Source organism: Lepus europaeus, chromosome 4 (genome assembly GCF_033115175.1).
Source record: "Lepus europaeus isolate LE1 chromosome 4, mLepTim1.pri, whole genome shotgun sequence".
Lineage (NCBI taxonomy): Eukaryota > Metazoa > Chordata > Mammalia > Lagomorpha > Leporidae > Lepus > Lepus europaeus.
The window spans coordinates 50,071,870-50,088,427 of record NC_084830.1 but is presented as its reverse complement, the minus strand read 5'-3'; the positions used below and the strand labels follow the sequence as shown (position 1 = coordinate 50,088,427).

At 35.5% G+C, this 16,558-nt stretch overlaps 1 protein-coding gene across 10 annotated transcripts in view; it reads right to left on the bottom strand.

Annotated features, from left to right (window-relative positions):
- TRIQK (triple QxxK/R motif containing) overlaps positions 1–16,558 on the bottom strand; it is a 114,950-nt gene that overhangs the window by 76,027 nt on the left and 22,365 nt on the right. Inside the window, exons 1-3 of one of the 10 annotated variants that reach the window (XM_062188263.1) lie at positions 12,499–12,540; positions 10,148–10,217; positions 7,906–8,010 (exon numbers count right to left, since the gene is read on the bottom strand). The exons of 4 other annotated variants lie outside the window; for them this stretch is intronic. The gene's annotated coding sequence lies outside the window, so the exon portion shown is untranslated. Of the gene's footprint in view, positions 1–7,905; positions 8,011–10,147; positions 10,218–12,360; positions 12,457–12,498; positions 12,601–16,558 lie in introns of those variants that run through there. 5 more of the 10 variants (XM_062188262.1, XM_062188266.1, XM_062188257.1 and 2 more) reach the window with 5 other exon arrangements.

The following is a 16,558-nucleotide window of genomic DNA, read 5'->3' as shown; positions in this document are numbered from 1 at the left end:
TCCAGTACTCTTCATTCTTTGTGTAGATTGAGGCATCATTTTCCTTTTTCATGAAAAACTTCCTAAAGATTGTTTGTAGGATAAGTCCTTGGGCAACAATTTTTCTCAGCTTTTGTTTAGATTTAAAAGTTTATATTTTGTCTTGCATATTTTAAGTACATTTTTCCTCTGCATAGAATTCTAGCATTGTAACTATTTTTAATACTGCTGGAAAGATAACATAATTTTGCCATAATTTTGCAGAACAGTCTTCAAATTTATCTTTAAATTAATTTTTATGTTAGAATATTTAATTGATATAAAGACTGTACAAGGTGTGCAATGTGATTTGATATTTGTATATGCTGTGTAATGATTATTACATTTGAATTAACACATCCATCACACCATTTTAAATTCATCTTTAGCTCATATTCTCTCAACTTGGCTACTCTTAAATATTTTTAAAACATTTTCATTTTATTTATTTTTATTAACATTTATTAGCAATAATTATACATATTTATGGAATACAGTGGGATATTTCTTTTTTACCTTTGTGTTCCCAGATTCACTTTTAAATTTTATTTTTTAATACTTAACAATTTTTACATTATTCACTTAGCATGTAGATATTATGTACCTAATATCTATATATATTCTATATTTTTTGAAAATAAAGATATTAACATCACAAAGTTGATCACAAAGTGGGGAAACAAGGATATATTGTCATGTAGATGATATAATTCAGTAAAGACAATACTTGTAACAATCTATATATCAGATAATGACTCTCACATTTTATACTCTATGTATTAAATTCCACGTAAAAATGTGATATTTGTTTGTCTCTCAGCAATTTAATTTTATTGTCTTTCTTTATTCTATATGGGGTTCCTGAAATGCTTATATCCATGTTTTCCTAATTTTCATTAAATTTAGAAAAATTTCTGCCATGAGTGCCTCAAATATCCTTCCCCCCAAAAAATCACAAACATATACAACTATCCTAGGACTTTACATATATATGAGATCTTTATATTGTCTCATAAGTCACTGAGGCTCTGTTCCTTTCTTTTCAGGGGACATTTTATTTCTGTCTTTAGTTCTGTTTTTATTTTATGGCAATATTCTCAACTCTACTGATCTTATCTTCTGCAGTGTCTATCCTGTGATTATTTATAACCAGTGAAATTTTTAATTCATAAATTGCATTTTAATTGCTAAGATTTCCTTTGATTCTTTCTAATGTTTTCCTATGTTAATGGTTTACTCTAAATATTTAAAAATATTTATAATAGCCTACTACACTTTTGTTGATAGTTTTCCCAAATTTGTTGATTACAGGTGGGTTTCTACTATTTTTTCTCCTGGTAATGAATCACATTTTCCTGCTCTGTGGCATAGCTAGCTTTTAATAGGATTATGAACATTACAATTGTTACACTGAATGTCTACATACTGTTTTAGCCTTTTGAAATATTTTGTTTTTTGGGTTTTTTTTGGTTTCTTTTTGGGGATGAAAAGGAGACAAATAAAATCTAATTAAGCAGATGTTAGCTAAGTTTTAATAGGTTGGATTGTATATAGACTTTATTCCAGGCTTCAGTTAGCTCTACTTCTAAAGCATTTTCAACACTAGGGTCTCAGCAAAATTCTATGGTTGATCATGAGTACATTCTGACTGGTTCAAGTCCTAATATCACAACAGTTTCTGTGAACTCACAAAACTTTTCTTTAAAAAAAGATTTATTTATTTGAAAGTCAGAGTTACAGAGAGAGAGAGGGAGAGATAGAGAGAGAGATCTTCCATCCATTGATTTACTCTCCAAATGGCTGCAATGTCACAGAATGCTTCAATTTGTAAAATTTCCTTCCCATGCTATGGCCTGCCATTTGGAGTTTCACACTACAAAGACAGGACCTGTTACCTAGCATACACAAAGGAACTCTTCTGCAGATTTCTTATCTTCTGCGATTGCATAGCTCCCTCCTGAACTTTGCCCTATAACATGCAACTCCCTCTGTTTCCCCTAACTCCAGTCTATATCACTTACATTCAGTAAGGTTTCTGGGCTTTGTTTGACTTCCTCCTGCTCATTCTCAGTCACGAAATTAATCCCAGAAAGGCAGGGAGCTCGCTGGGCTTACCTTGTTTGTTCCCCTCATCTCAGGAATCACAGTTCTATGCTGTTTAGTATTTTGTGTTCCATGTTTTGAAAACTGTGTGTGTATGTGTACGTGTGTGTATTTATTCATCCAATATATTTTAACTGTTTGTTTGCTATTGTTAGCTGTCTGCAGTGGTCAAGGTCTAACCCCTGTGACTGCATCATGGTCAGAAGAGGACATTTTAATTGTATTTATGATTTTATTGCTTCATCTTTGGAGTGAGCCACAGAGCTCTGCAATATTATTTAATCCATCTCTTTTAATCATGAAGTATTTCATTATTAAATGGATAACATGTTCATATACAATGACTTTAATGTAAGTTTACTTGAACATATGCAAATAGAGTTTAGATCATCTATTCTTTATAAAAACCACAACATTTAAGGCCGGCGCCGTGGCTTAACAGGCTAATCCTCTGCCTTGTAGCGCCGGCACACCGGGTTCTAGTCCCGGTTGGGGCGCCGGATTCTATCCCGGTTGCCCCTCTTCCAGGCCAGCTCTCTGCTATGGCCCAGGAAGGCAGTGGAGGATGGCCCAAGTGCTTGGGCCCTGCACCCGCATGGGAGACCAGGAGAAGCACCTGGCTCCTGGCTTCGGATCAGTGAGATGCGCTGGCCGCAGCGGCCATTGGAGGGTGAACCAACGGCAAAGGAAGACCTTTCTCTCTGTCTCTCTCTCTCTCACTCTCCACTCTGCCTGTCCAAAAAAAAAAAAAAAAAAAACAAAAAAAAAAAAAACAAAAAACACAACATTTAGATATCTAACCTTTATTCTCTTCCCAGTTAAACAGTTTTCCAAAAGACAAAATAATAGCCTTTGAGATCAACATGTGAGGTTAGTTTGAAGAAAACAAAGTCTGAGACCTTTAACTGTTAATAAAAACAATGAAACTTAATTAAAAATATATGAAAATATTTAGATCTGAGAGTAGAAGTGAAAGTTAATACGATGGGATATCAACACAGAGATTTATTTAGGATGATAGAATCACAACATTAGAAGGAACCTTGTTGATTAATATATCTAATTGTTCTTAACCTATGTATCTTGGCCAGTAAAACAAGCCTTATCAAAAATTTTATTTCAGTCTTACTCAAATCTTGCTAATAAAACAAATAACAATAAAATATTTCTTTAAGAAGGCCAGGCAAATATTATTCTGAATTCTATTGTAGTAATTAATAGTGTGAAAATTCTACATTCCAACAAGAAAATTGGCTTTTGTCTACACTAGGAAATAATACTGACCTGGTTGAATACTAATTTGATATCCATAAGATCAATACATTTCAATTTAGGATTCAAAAAAGGCTACCCAAAGGAATGATGGATGTTGCTTCTGACATTAATTATTTTATAGATTCTCTGTCCTACCCATAAAAGAAAAACTCTACCCAAATTCTGAAAGATTCTAAGAACCAAGGAGACTATATCAACTGAAAATTAAACTTTACAAACAGATGATGAATACTAACAGCATCCCAAGTATTGTCAAAGGCACATTTACCTGTGATAAAGAATCCTTAAGGAAGTTGGCTAGAAGCAATAATTACACATCACACTATGTTGGACACAATTTATGTACTTCCCAGATTTTCTACCTGCCAGACTCTCAATCTTTCCCAATACACACCATCAGCCACTACTTTCAACACATCTTCCAATTCACTGACTGATCTGGCTTCCCCTGGAGATAAATGTGAAGGCACTACTCCACCACCACCTCCATAGCCTGAACCATACCAACAGACTGTTCTTAGAGAAATTCCTGACTCATCCACACCACTTCCAGATTCCAGTGAAGCCCCATACTATACAGTGTGGTATGACTTCCCCCAACAACTGCTCTTGGGGTTGAGGTACAAAAAATTTGAAAGTACAGGAAGGGTGACATACCATAGGATGAACATTGACCAATGAGAAACAATCTATATTTTATTTTTTTGATATATTTATTGGTGCTGTATACCCTGTCTGGAGATACTTCACATGATTAACTAAGAGTCTGTATTTTCTTATGTAACTGTGGCTGGTTTAGCAACCAACTTATATTTGTTTTTCTTTGTTATCTACTATTTTCCTTTCTTCTATTTCACCCTCACTGTCTCTCCTTTAATTGTATATTAAAGGTTAAGCTATTCCTCAAATTCTTTTGTCTGTAGAACCAGTGATAAGATAATCTAATATTCTATTTTGTCCCAGTAATACTTAAATATATCAGGGTTTCTTTTGGCAATTCACTTGGATATTCTGTGATTTTTCAAAATAGTTTTGAACGTCCAGTACATATCTGGAATTATTCTCCCTAGGAATTCATAAGCTTCTTATTAATATAAGTTTTAAAATGTGGGTTCCCAGTGTCTATTCTGTTATAAATCCAGATTAAAAAAAATATGGGGGCCAGTACTGTGGCATAGCCGGTAAGGCCACCATCTGCAGTGCTGGCAATCCATATGGGCCCAGTTCAAGTCCCAACTGCTCCACTTCCCATCCAGCTTTCTGTTATGGCCTGGAAAAGCAGTGGAGGATGGCCCAAGTCCTTGGGCCCCTGCACCCATGTGGGAGACCTGGAGGAGGGTCCTGGCTCCTGGCTTTGGATCAGCACAGCTCTGAACATGGCGACCATTTGGGGAGTGAACCAGCAGATTGAGGATCTCTCTCTCTCTCTCTTTCTCTCTCTCTCTCTGCCTCTATCACTCTGTGACTCTGCCTTTCAAATAAATAAATAAATCTTTTAAAAAAATTAGTATCATTTTATCAGCAAAGATACAGAGAATAGGATGCCTAATATAAGTATAAAAATGTTGAGTGAGTAAAGCAAGAAAGATTTGAAACTAACTACAAAAATAATGGGGTGATCATGAAGTGCATATTCAATTAAAAATTATCCCTATATTCATACTGACAGGTACTCATTATGGTGAATGTGGTAGGAATATTTTTAAGATGACTCCCAATGACTCTTTGACCTATATAATCTTTCCCCACTCCCTTGAGTGTGAGTGCTACCTGTACATATGAGATATCACTTCCATGATTATATTGTAATAAATGGCAAGAGAGATTCCATAGATAGAATTAAGGTCCCATATAAGCTGACTTAAAAATAAGGATATAATCCAAGTATGAAGGATCCAATCATATGATACCTTAAAATCTTAATGTAGAGGTCAAATTCAGAGAAGTCAGAAAAATTTTAAGTGAAATGGATTTGACCCACGAGAAATTCTCCATTTTTGGATGGGGCCACTGTTGATCAAATCCTCCTGCAGAAAAGCTAACATTTTACCTTCAGATTGGGCCCTAAGGAAGGATATTTCTAAATAAAAGAGTGATTAGCAGCAGTTTTCTGTTTGCCTGATGAACTAATGGAATAATGAACATTGCCATTCAGAATTAAAATCTGGAAACCCAGGAAACACATAAGTGTTTTCTGAATTAAAAAATTCAATTAATTTAATATAGTTTATAAATGTATTTCATTTCACTGTTACTTCTAGACTTATATGACTAAATAAACACAAGCATCTCCTCGTTTAGTCATGTCATGTAACAAAATAATATGTTATTTCTTCACTAGCTTTTTTTAAAATATTTTTTAAATTTATTTGACAGGTAGAGTTATAGACAATGAGAGTAAGAGACAGGAAGAAAGGTCTTCCTTCCGTTGGTTCACTCCACAATTGGCCGCTATGGCCAGCGCTGTGCCGATCGGAAGCCGGTGCCGCAGGTGGAGGATTAACCAAGTGAGCCATGGTGCCAGCTCCTTCACTAGCTGTTTTTATCTGAACTTATGTGTCATTCCAATGTTCAAGATACTGACTGAATGGACATTCATTCATCTCTAGTATTTTCAAAGAATTTGAGAAATATGTGATTTGAATTACGTAAAGACTTAGAATATGAACATAGACAACCCTATGTCACATGGTTCTTAAATGCTCAGAATTACACGTATTCAGTGGAACAAACAAATGAAAGACAACAAGAAGGAAGGAATAGTGATGTGCAAAATTTTTATCTACACAGTTTCATACCTTTTGCAGATTCACTTGCTTTGTTACATGGTAAATACATTGAATAATTGAATGGTAGAAGATTCCATGACATTTTTAAAATCAATGTGTTTCTTAATTTTAAGAATTCCATTTAAAACTTTTCTAACCCCACATAAGACAAACATTCATGCTAGGAAAAATGGCATTTGTGCAATGAAGTGTTATTTGAGAATAAAAAGCATTTTTTATAAAAAGAAACAAACAGGTGATATACCAACAATAATTCACATATTTTTTTAATTTTATACCTAAATCCATGAATACCATTATAAAGAATAATGAAAGAATTAAAGAAGATGTGCAATAGACAGAAATGATGAATCTGACCATGGTACTCATACTCTGTATAATTAAAGAAATAAACAATTATTATTTCATTAAATGACCAAAGTTGAAAAGACTTATTCAGAAAAAGCAAGAAATTTCTCTGGAGATAATAATTTGCTACTAGTAATAGTTGTTTTTTTTTTCAAAGATTGAAGCAATAGGGATGGGTGTACAGTATTGTGATTAGGATGCTGCTTGGGGCTCTGGTTGCAAGTGCCACCTTCATATCTGATTTTAGCTTCCTGCTAATGCACACCTTGGAAGACAGCAGACTGGTTCATGCAGCTGGGACCAGCCAATCCAAATTGATTTCCCATCTTCCAGCTTCCACCTGGCCTAACCCCAACTATTCTGGTCTTCTGGGAAGTGAGCCAGAGGATGGGATATCTCTCTCTCTATCACTGCCTCTATATCTTTCAAATAAATAACATAAATAAAAAGTATTTTAAATGTTTTAACCAGTATACTGATTTTCATAATGAAGTTAATGGTGAAATTGTGACTGCTGATATAGAGGTCAGAGAAAAGTTTTATAAAAATTTTGGTTTTAAAAAAGGAAAAATAAAAATAACCATTTGTATATCTCTATGAAAGGAGGTAATCCCTACATAAATTTTTGGGGTTGTTTTATTTAACAAGTGTAGTGTTTATAACTACATTAATCATTGACCAACACATTTGTTCATAATAAATATTTTTATTACAAAACATTTCTTTATGGAATATTATATGTTTTGGTACACACACAAATGTGCGTATATATAAAGATTATATGCATATGCATGTACAGCATAGGTATTCATTCTAGTATAAACATGTACCCAAAGAGATATTTCCATGTAATCAGTTTAGTTCTCCATTATATTGTAAACAAAATAACCGGAAATATATGTAGAGAAAGAACTATAATTGAAAATAGTAGCAAAAATGCAGAAAAAATCTTATAGTAAATAATACAAGAGAAAACAAGCTAAAAATTAATTTTGCAGGGTAAAAGATGATCTGAGCAGAAAGGAAAATGACTAGCATACCAAATGGAAAATTAGAAAGTAGCTTACTTAATGATAGAGGCTAACTCTTAATGAAATATGCTACCTTTCCTAGAATAGTTTGATGATCTATTGAACATGATGAGTATATTATTGTTCAAGTGTGATGTATTGAGGAAATATATCAGTGAAACAAAAAAAGTAATATCATCACAGCGTACAAACAGAAAATTCACATATAGACAGAAAAAAAATCACAGTTTACATTGCATTCATGTTTAAACTCAAACATCACTTTTTCACATTTTGAGCATTTACCCCCTAAATATGGAAAGAAAAACAAGCCAGAGTTTTAATATAATATTTTTTCCAACCTGGAACAGCTGCAGAAAACAAATCTTGCTGGAGATAAGCTTGGTTATAAATATCAACACTCCCTTTAAATAAAGGAGTCCAGTTTTCAGACCATCTGCCTCTTTCTAAAAGGAAAAAAAAGCATGAAAATCATAAACCAGGCCAGTCCCTTTCAAATAAGGCATTTATACGATCTGAAGAGAAATTTAAAAATGAATGTATTAAAGACTATGAATTACTCTGAGCTGCTGCCTTAAAATTTACCCTGTCTACCTCAGATCATAAGATAGCACTTTGCAAAAGAAAACAATTTGTACTCTGAGAAAAAAAAAATGCCTAAAACAATGAATAAGGAAAAAATATGTTGTTTACCAACCTTTCTACAAAATTGGCCATAATCATGATCACATTCTCTGACTAGACTCTATTCCTCCTAAATGTGTTATAATGTATGATGCCTCTACTGATTATGTTTTAATCTTGTTATATCACTTTTGTTACCTCTACTTTTTCCAAAACTTTCTCAGAGCCTGTTTCAAAGACTTCCATGTTATCTCTTCCAATACCAAAATCGAGTTCCAAGAGACATGGACTTTCCTTTTAATAGAGATTCTACCCTCTGCAAAAATCCTTCCTATGCTTCTTTCACCACAGTGCTCTTTTTATATTCCAAGTTGAATTTGGATTTTATCTTACAACTTTCTTTCTTCTTTGACCTTAATTGTTTTTCATTCTTTGTTAATGACCTTGTGAATGGACATTTTAATTTTTCACTGTATCACAGAGTTACTATTTTAATAATGCAGTTCATAAACCACAGCCATTTTTTAACTCCTTAAAGTATTCACAATAAAGAATTAATGCAGGGTAGTCTACCAAATAGAATAGTTCAGAATGGTACACCAGATATACCTACATAAAGGAATATCCAGTATAGTAACACTGAAATTGTGGAAGCAAAGCAGTAACACAAAACAAAGAAAAATGGAATCCTCTACATAACAATATATATAAATGATTGGTTAATTCCCTGAATTACAGTGGTAGGATTCTGACAAGCTACTGACTGAACAAAGGCACCTTGGGAGCCCTGAGATAATTCACTCTCATTTTCACATTCAATCACTCACTTTTTCTCATACACATATAAAGACATACCCTATATACTACAAACAAAACGCACAAAATTGAATCTTTAAACATGAACATCTATACTAATTTTAAGGTGCTAATACAATTTTTAAATATGTCCTTCATAGGAAACATATCCTATGACCATTTTATAAAATTCATTTTCATTCTGTCTGTAATTATAGAAAACAAAGTTTCTTTACAAACAGCAAATGATATATAATCGCTTCCTTGGAATGCTGCATCTTCAGTGTGCAAGAGAGGGAAAAATTTCTCCATAGTAAAGGTCAACAATATTTAATCTCAAATTAATTATTTAATAAATAACTATTTTATAGCAATCAATATTTCATTCTCTTCATGATTTGATGTAGGCACTGCAAATGCTATGCAAGGCAATCAATGTTGCAAAAGAAACGTTATTTTATCTTAATCACTAGTTTAAAAATTTTAGAAAAATTTTTCATACTACATTTAGTTGGGTATTTATTTTCTGACTTCATTCAACCAAAATGTGATACAAGTACAATGAACTTTGTTTTGTGCATTCAAGAATCCCAAACAATGAGGAAAATGTCTAGCACATTTTATATTCTATAACATATTTTGAGTAAATTTTCAATAGAAGCCAATTATCTTAAAGCATCCATACTCGCTGTTCAATTATTATAAACCTAATTAAAAATTCTTTGAGTTTTAAAATGATACTATACACAATTTGTTTTTAAAATATGGGCTTGATATGGGGCCAGCGCTGTGGCACTGCGGTTTAAAGCCCTGGCCTGAAGTGCCAGCATCCCACATGGGCGCCAGTTCGAGACCTGGCTGCTCCACTTCCTGTCCAGCTCTCTGCTATGGCCTGGGAAAACAGTAAAAGAAGGCCCAAGTCCTTGCGCCCCTGCATCCACGTGGGAGACCCAGAAGAGGCTCCTGGCTCCTGGCTTTGGATTGATGCAGCTCCAGCCATTGTGGCCAACTGGGGAGTGAACCATCGGATGGAAGACCTCTCTCTCTCTCTCTCTCTCTCTCTCTCTCTGCCTCTCCTTTTTCTGTGTAACTCTGACTTTCAAATAAATAAATAAATCTAAAAACAAAATACATGGGCTTTATAAAGCCTAGGTAAATACATACCTACTTTGCCTTTTTTCCCCTCTGGCTCTGTCACTTTTCAGCATTAACCAAAATAAGCTCATTTTCCATTCTAAAAAAATGTATTCACTAGAAATAACTAGGTCATATGGCTTTGTTGGAATGATTAAATTAGATAACTGGCTTATATAAACTATTAAACAATGTGCTTCTCACATACTAGGTGCTCAATAAATAGTATTAGTAGTAGATCATGCTACTTAATAGGTTGCTGTTCAAGCACTGCGTAGACTAAACAGCATTTTAGACCAAAAACAAACTGAACTTGACCACACACATTCATTATGGGGCAGGCGTTTTGCACAGCAGTTAAGACACTGCTTAGGATGCTCACATCCTGTATCAGAATGACTGGGTTCAAGTCCTGGCTCTGCTTCCAATCCCAGTTTCCTGCTAATATGCACCCTGGGAGGTAGCAGGTAATGGTTCAAGTGGTTGGGACCTGATCACACAGATGGGAGACCCAGATTGAATTCTGTCCTGGCTATTTCAAGTGTTTAGTCTTAGAGAGCAAAATCAGTGGGTAGAAGATCTCTCTGTGCCTCTGCCTCTTAAACAAAATGAAAGTAAGCAAATATTTTTTCTGATCTTCATTATATTTAAGATTTTTGGGTTGGCGCCGCGGCTCAATAGGCTAATCCTCCGCCTGCGGCGCCAGCACACCGGGTTCTAGTCCCAGTCGGGGCGCCAGATTCTGTCCTGGTTGCCACTCTTCCAGGCCAGCTCTCTGCTGTGACCCGGGAGTGCAGTGGAGAATGGCCCAAGTCCTTGGGCCCTGTACCCCATGGGAGACCAGGAGAAGCACCTGGCTCCTGCCTTCAGATCAGCGTGGTGCGCCGGCCGCAGGCGCGCTGGCCGCGGCGGCCATTGCAGGTTGAACCAACAGAAAAGGAAGACCTTTCTCTCTGCCTCTCTCTCACTGTCTACTCTGCCTGTCAAAAAAAAAAAAAAAAAAAAAAGATTTTTGGAAACAAAAATGGTGTCAGAATATGCTAGGCCTGTAATGATTTAATTACATATAAATTATGCAGTTTATGCTATTATTTAATCTACTAACCTACTTTTATCATCAAATAGGTGACTTCAACAAAAATATCTTTGTGGGAGAGAGGGTCAGCACTGTGGCACAGTGGGATATGTCATGGCCTGCAGTGTCAGCATCCTATGTAAGTGTTTGTTTGAGTCCCAGCTGCTCCACTTTTGATCCACCTTCCTGCAAATCTGCCTCAGAAAGCATTAAAAGATGGTCCAAGTCCCTGGCCACTGAACCCACATGGGAGACCCAGAAGAAGCTCCTGACTCCTGGCTCTAGTTTGGCATTACTCTGGACATTGTGGCTGTTTGAGGAGTAAACCAGCTGATGGAAGATCTCTCTCACTATTTCTCCTTCTCTCTCTCTCTGTAACTCTGTCTTTCAAGTCAATAAATCTTCAAAAAAATACATATAAGTATCTTTGGATAACTTTCAAGATGCTAAAATATATATGTTGTATCATTGTTACAGCATTGGAAACTCTGCATTGATAGGATATCATTTATATGCTTACAGTGTATGTATATAAAATATGTACTTTCAAAAATAAAAAGCCTCTGAACAACAACAAGAAAAAAAGACTTACATAAGAGTCCCTGTTTTGTTTATTATTTTTTAAAGATTTATTTATTTACCTGAAAGGCAGTTACAGAGAGAGAGAGGGAGAGAGAGAGAGAGAGAGAGAGAGAGAGAGAGATATCTTCCATCTGCCATTTCATTCCCCAAATGGCCCTTAGTGCCAAGGCTGAGCAAGACCAAATCCATGAGCCTGGAACCCCATCTGGGTCTCCCATGTAGGTGGCAGGGGCCCAATCACTTAGGTCATCTTCTGTTGCTTTTCCAGGTGCATTAGCAGGGAGCTGCATCAGAAGTGGAGTAGCTGGGACTCAAACCAGTGCTCATATGGGATTCTGGCATCACAGGTAGTAGCTTAACCCAGTGTACCACAGCACTGGTCCCATGAACACTTATTCTTACAAGTTTTACCTCATGCAAGAAGCATGATAAAAAAGGAAAATTTCCTAATTCTTCTACCAGAGGGAGACTAAAAGGAACCATTTAGAAGTGCACAATAACATTCCGTTCTTTATTCTTTTAAGATCTATTCATTTGAAAAGCAGAGTGACAGAGAAAATTGGAGAGACAAAGATATTTCACTCACTGCTTCATTCCCCAGATGGCTTTAGTGGCCAAGGCTGGACCATTCTGAAGGCAGGAGCTTGGTACTCTATGCAAGTCTTCCATGTGAGTGGCAGTTACCCAGGTAAGTGGGCTATTATCTGATGCTGTAAGTACTTACTGATTTAGTGGAAGAGAAATATCCAACTCCAGTAGACTCTAGCCTTCCTTGGAGAGAAAAGAAATATCTAACTCCAAACACTATCTTGCTATGCTGTCTCACCTAGTTAGAGAAAAACCAATGAAGAAACAATTATAAAGTTCACAATCCAGAAACACAAATTCACTAAAAGCCGAGATGTAAGATAGGACTTTAAAATGCTTCCTGATCCCCTACACCTTCAAACCACATTCCAATAGTCCCATCCTAACTGTGGTTTCACTTTTTACAATTTCAGTTACCCATGGCTAACCACAATCTGAAAATATAAGGTGGAAAATTCCAGAATTCATCAATTTACAAGTTTTAGGTTATACATCATTGGAGCGATATGTTGAAATTTCAATGTTGTACCACTCCATCTTGCCCAACATATGAATCATTCTTTTGTATATTCCATATATATGTTTGTATATGCCATACATGCTACCTGCCTCATAGAAACTTAGAAGTCACTTGCAGTATTGTGATGCTTGTGTTCAGGAATCCATTGGGGAGTCTGCAGTTCCAGACATCTACTAGACAGTCTTAGAAAGTATTCCCTGCAAACAAGGTCGGGGAGGGGGTCATACTGTACTAAAGATCTATGTCTTAGAAAGTATTCCGTGCAAACAAGCGGGGGCATGCTGTACTAAAGATCTATAAGCAACAATTTATTTTACTCAGTACAAAATAAGTGACTAGCAAGATAAATTACAAGGCATATTAAAAGACAACAAGCACGGATTGAAAAAAGAAGCAACTATCAGAACCAGATATGTCAAGGATGTTGGAATTATCTGATTGGAAATTTAAAACTATGGCTAATAAACAAAGAGCTCTAATAGATAAAGCAGACAGCAGGCCAGAAGAGGTGCACAATGGTAGGCAGAGAGACAGAAATCCTAAGAAAGAGCCAAAAATAAATGTTAGACAACAAAAACACCATAATATAAATGAGGAATATCTTTAATAAGCTTAATGGGAGACTGGATGCTGTTTGAGTAAGGAAGTGCTGAGCGTATCTGTATCCAAATAGAAGCCTACAAGAAAGAAAAAAAAGAAGAAAAAAAAAAACAGGAAAAATAAAACAGAATAACCAAGGATTGTGGGACATCTGTTAAAGAAATAAAATGTGCGTAACAGAAATATCAGGAGAATAAGAGAAAAAACAACAAAAGAAATATGTGAAAGAGTAACAAAAAAGAATTTCCCAATGCTAATGTCAGACACCAAACCACTGAACTAGGAAGCTGACAGAATACCAAGCAGGGTAAATGACAAAAAAAAGGGGGGGGAATCGGCACTGTGGCTCAGTAGGTTAATCCTCCACCTGCAGCACCAGAATCCCATATGGGGGCCAGTTCTAGTCTCAGCTGCTCCTCTTCTGATCCAGATCTCTGCTATGGTCTAGGAAAGCAATGGAGGATGACCCAGACACTTGGGCGCCTGCAACTGCATGGGAGTCCCATAAGAAGCTCTTGGCTCCTGGCTTCAGATCTGCGCAGTTCTGGCTGTTGTGGCCATTTGGCGAGTGAACCAGCAGACGGAAGACATTTCAATCTGCCTCTCCCACTCACTGTCTGTAACTCAATCTCTCAAATAAATGAATAAGTAAAAATGAAAAAAGAGGTAAATTTTAAAAACTAAGAAAATAATTTTCAACCTAAAGAAAATCAAAGAGAACAGAAAAAAAAACCTGACATAAAAAACAGAAATTGAAAGAATTTGTCACCACTCATCCAGCCTTACAAAACCTGCTTAAGGATGTGCTACACACACAGAAATATGGCCATCACTATGAAAGAAGGTGAAGGTAGAAAATTTCCCAGTAAAGAAAAAAAGTAAACAATAGGAATATTTATAGAAAAATAGCAGGGCCAAATCGTTACTTATCAATAGTCACTTTGAATGTAAAAGGCCTCAACTCTCTAGTTGAAAGATACAGACTGGTTGAATGGATTAAAAAAAAAAATCTATTTGTTGCCTACAAGAAACACATCTTACCAACAAAGATGCATGCAGATTAAAAGTGAAAGGATTGAAAAATATAATCTCTGCTAACAAAAACCAAGAGAGCTGGTATTAGCCATCTTAAAATCACACAAAATAGACTTTAACACAGAAACTATTAAAAGAGACAAAGGCACTATGTAATGATTAAGGGATCAATTCAACAGGAAGATGTCACTATTATAAAAGTATATGCACTAATTACAGGGCACCTGGCTATTTAAAAGAAATGTTAAGGGAGCTAAAAGGAGACATAGACTCCAATACAACAGTAAGGGAGGACTTCAATACTACACTTTCAGCAATGGACAGATCAACCAGACAGAAAAAAGCAAGGAAACAACAGAGTTAATCAACACTGTAAACCAAATGGACCTAACGGATATCTATAGGACTTTCAGCCTACAGTTGTAGAATATACGTTCTTCTTACCAGTGCATGAGGCTTTCTCTAGGATAGACCACATGCTAGACCATAAAGCAAGTCTCAGCAAATTCAAAAACATCAAAATCATACCATATATCTTCTCAGACCACATGAACTGAAGCTGGAATCAGCAACTCAGGAGTCTCTAGAACACATGTAAACACATGGAGACAACAAACTCCTGAATGAACAGTGGGTCATAGAAGAATCAAAGGAGAAATCAAAAAATTTCTGAAAAACAAATGAAAATGAAAATACAGCATATCAAAACTTATGGGATACAGCAAAAGCAGTGTTAAGAGGAAAGTTTATAGCAATTGGTGTCTACCTCAAGAAACTGGAAAGGCATCAAATAAATGAGCTATTAATGCATCTCAAGGATCTAGAAAAACAACAGTAAACCAAACCCAAAACTAGTAGGAGAAAAGAAATAATTAAAATTAGAGAATAAATCAACAAAACTGAAATAAAAAAATACAAAAGATCAACAAAGCAGTTGTGTTTTTTTTAAAAAAAATATAAACAAATTTGACATAACATTGGCTCAACTAACCCAAAGAAAAGAGAGAGAAAATCAAAATCAATAAAGTTAGAGATGGAAAAGGAAAGGTAAAAACAGAATAACAGAAATTAAAATTATCATCAGAAATTACTACAAAGAGCTGTATGCCAACAAACTGGTAAACTAAAAGAAATGGGTAGATTCCTGGACACATATAACCTACACATATTGATCCAGGAAGATACAGAACACCTAAATAGACAACAAACCAAGACAGAAATAAAATCAGTAATAAAGACTCTCTCAATAAAGAAAAGCCTAGGACAAGAAGACTTCAATGCTGAATTCTACTAGACATTTAAACAACTAACTCTAATTTTTTTTTTCCAGCACTTCAAATCAATTGAAAGGGTTAGAATCCTCCCAAACTCATTCCAAACTCTAAGAAGCCAGCATTGCCCTAATGCCTAAACCTGAAAAACTTACAACAGAAAGAGAACTACAGACCAATTTCCTTGATAAACATACACACAAATCCTTAACAAAATATGAGCCAATTAAATCCAAAAACATATCAAAAAGGATCATTCACCAGGACCAAATGGGATTTATCCCTGGTACACAGGGATGGTTCAACATTCACAAATCAATCAATGTGATACATTACATTAACAGACTGAAGAACAAAAACCAATGATTATCTCAATAGACGCAGAGAAAGTATTTGATAAAATACAACATACTTTCATCACGAAGATGTTAAGCAAGTGGGTATAGAAGGAACATTCCTCAACACAAGTCAATTTGTGACAAACACTCAGCCAGCATCCTATTGAATGAGGAAAAGTTGGAAGCATTCCTACTGAGATCTAGTACAAGATAAGGATGCCCACTCTTACTACTGCTATTCAATATAGTCCAGGAAATTTTAGCCACGGCCATTAGGCAAGAAAAAGAAATCAATGGGATACAAACTGGGAAGGAGGAAGCCAAACTATCAATATTTACAGAAGACATGATTCTATATAAAGAGGAACCAAAAAAACTACACTAAGAGACTATTAGAACTCATAAAAGAGTTTGGTAAAGTGGAAGGATATA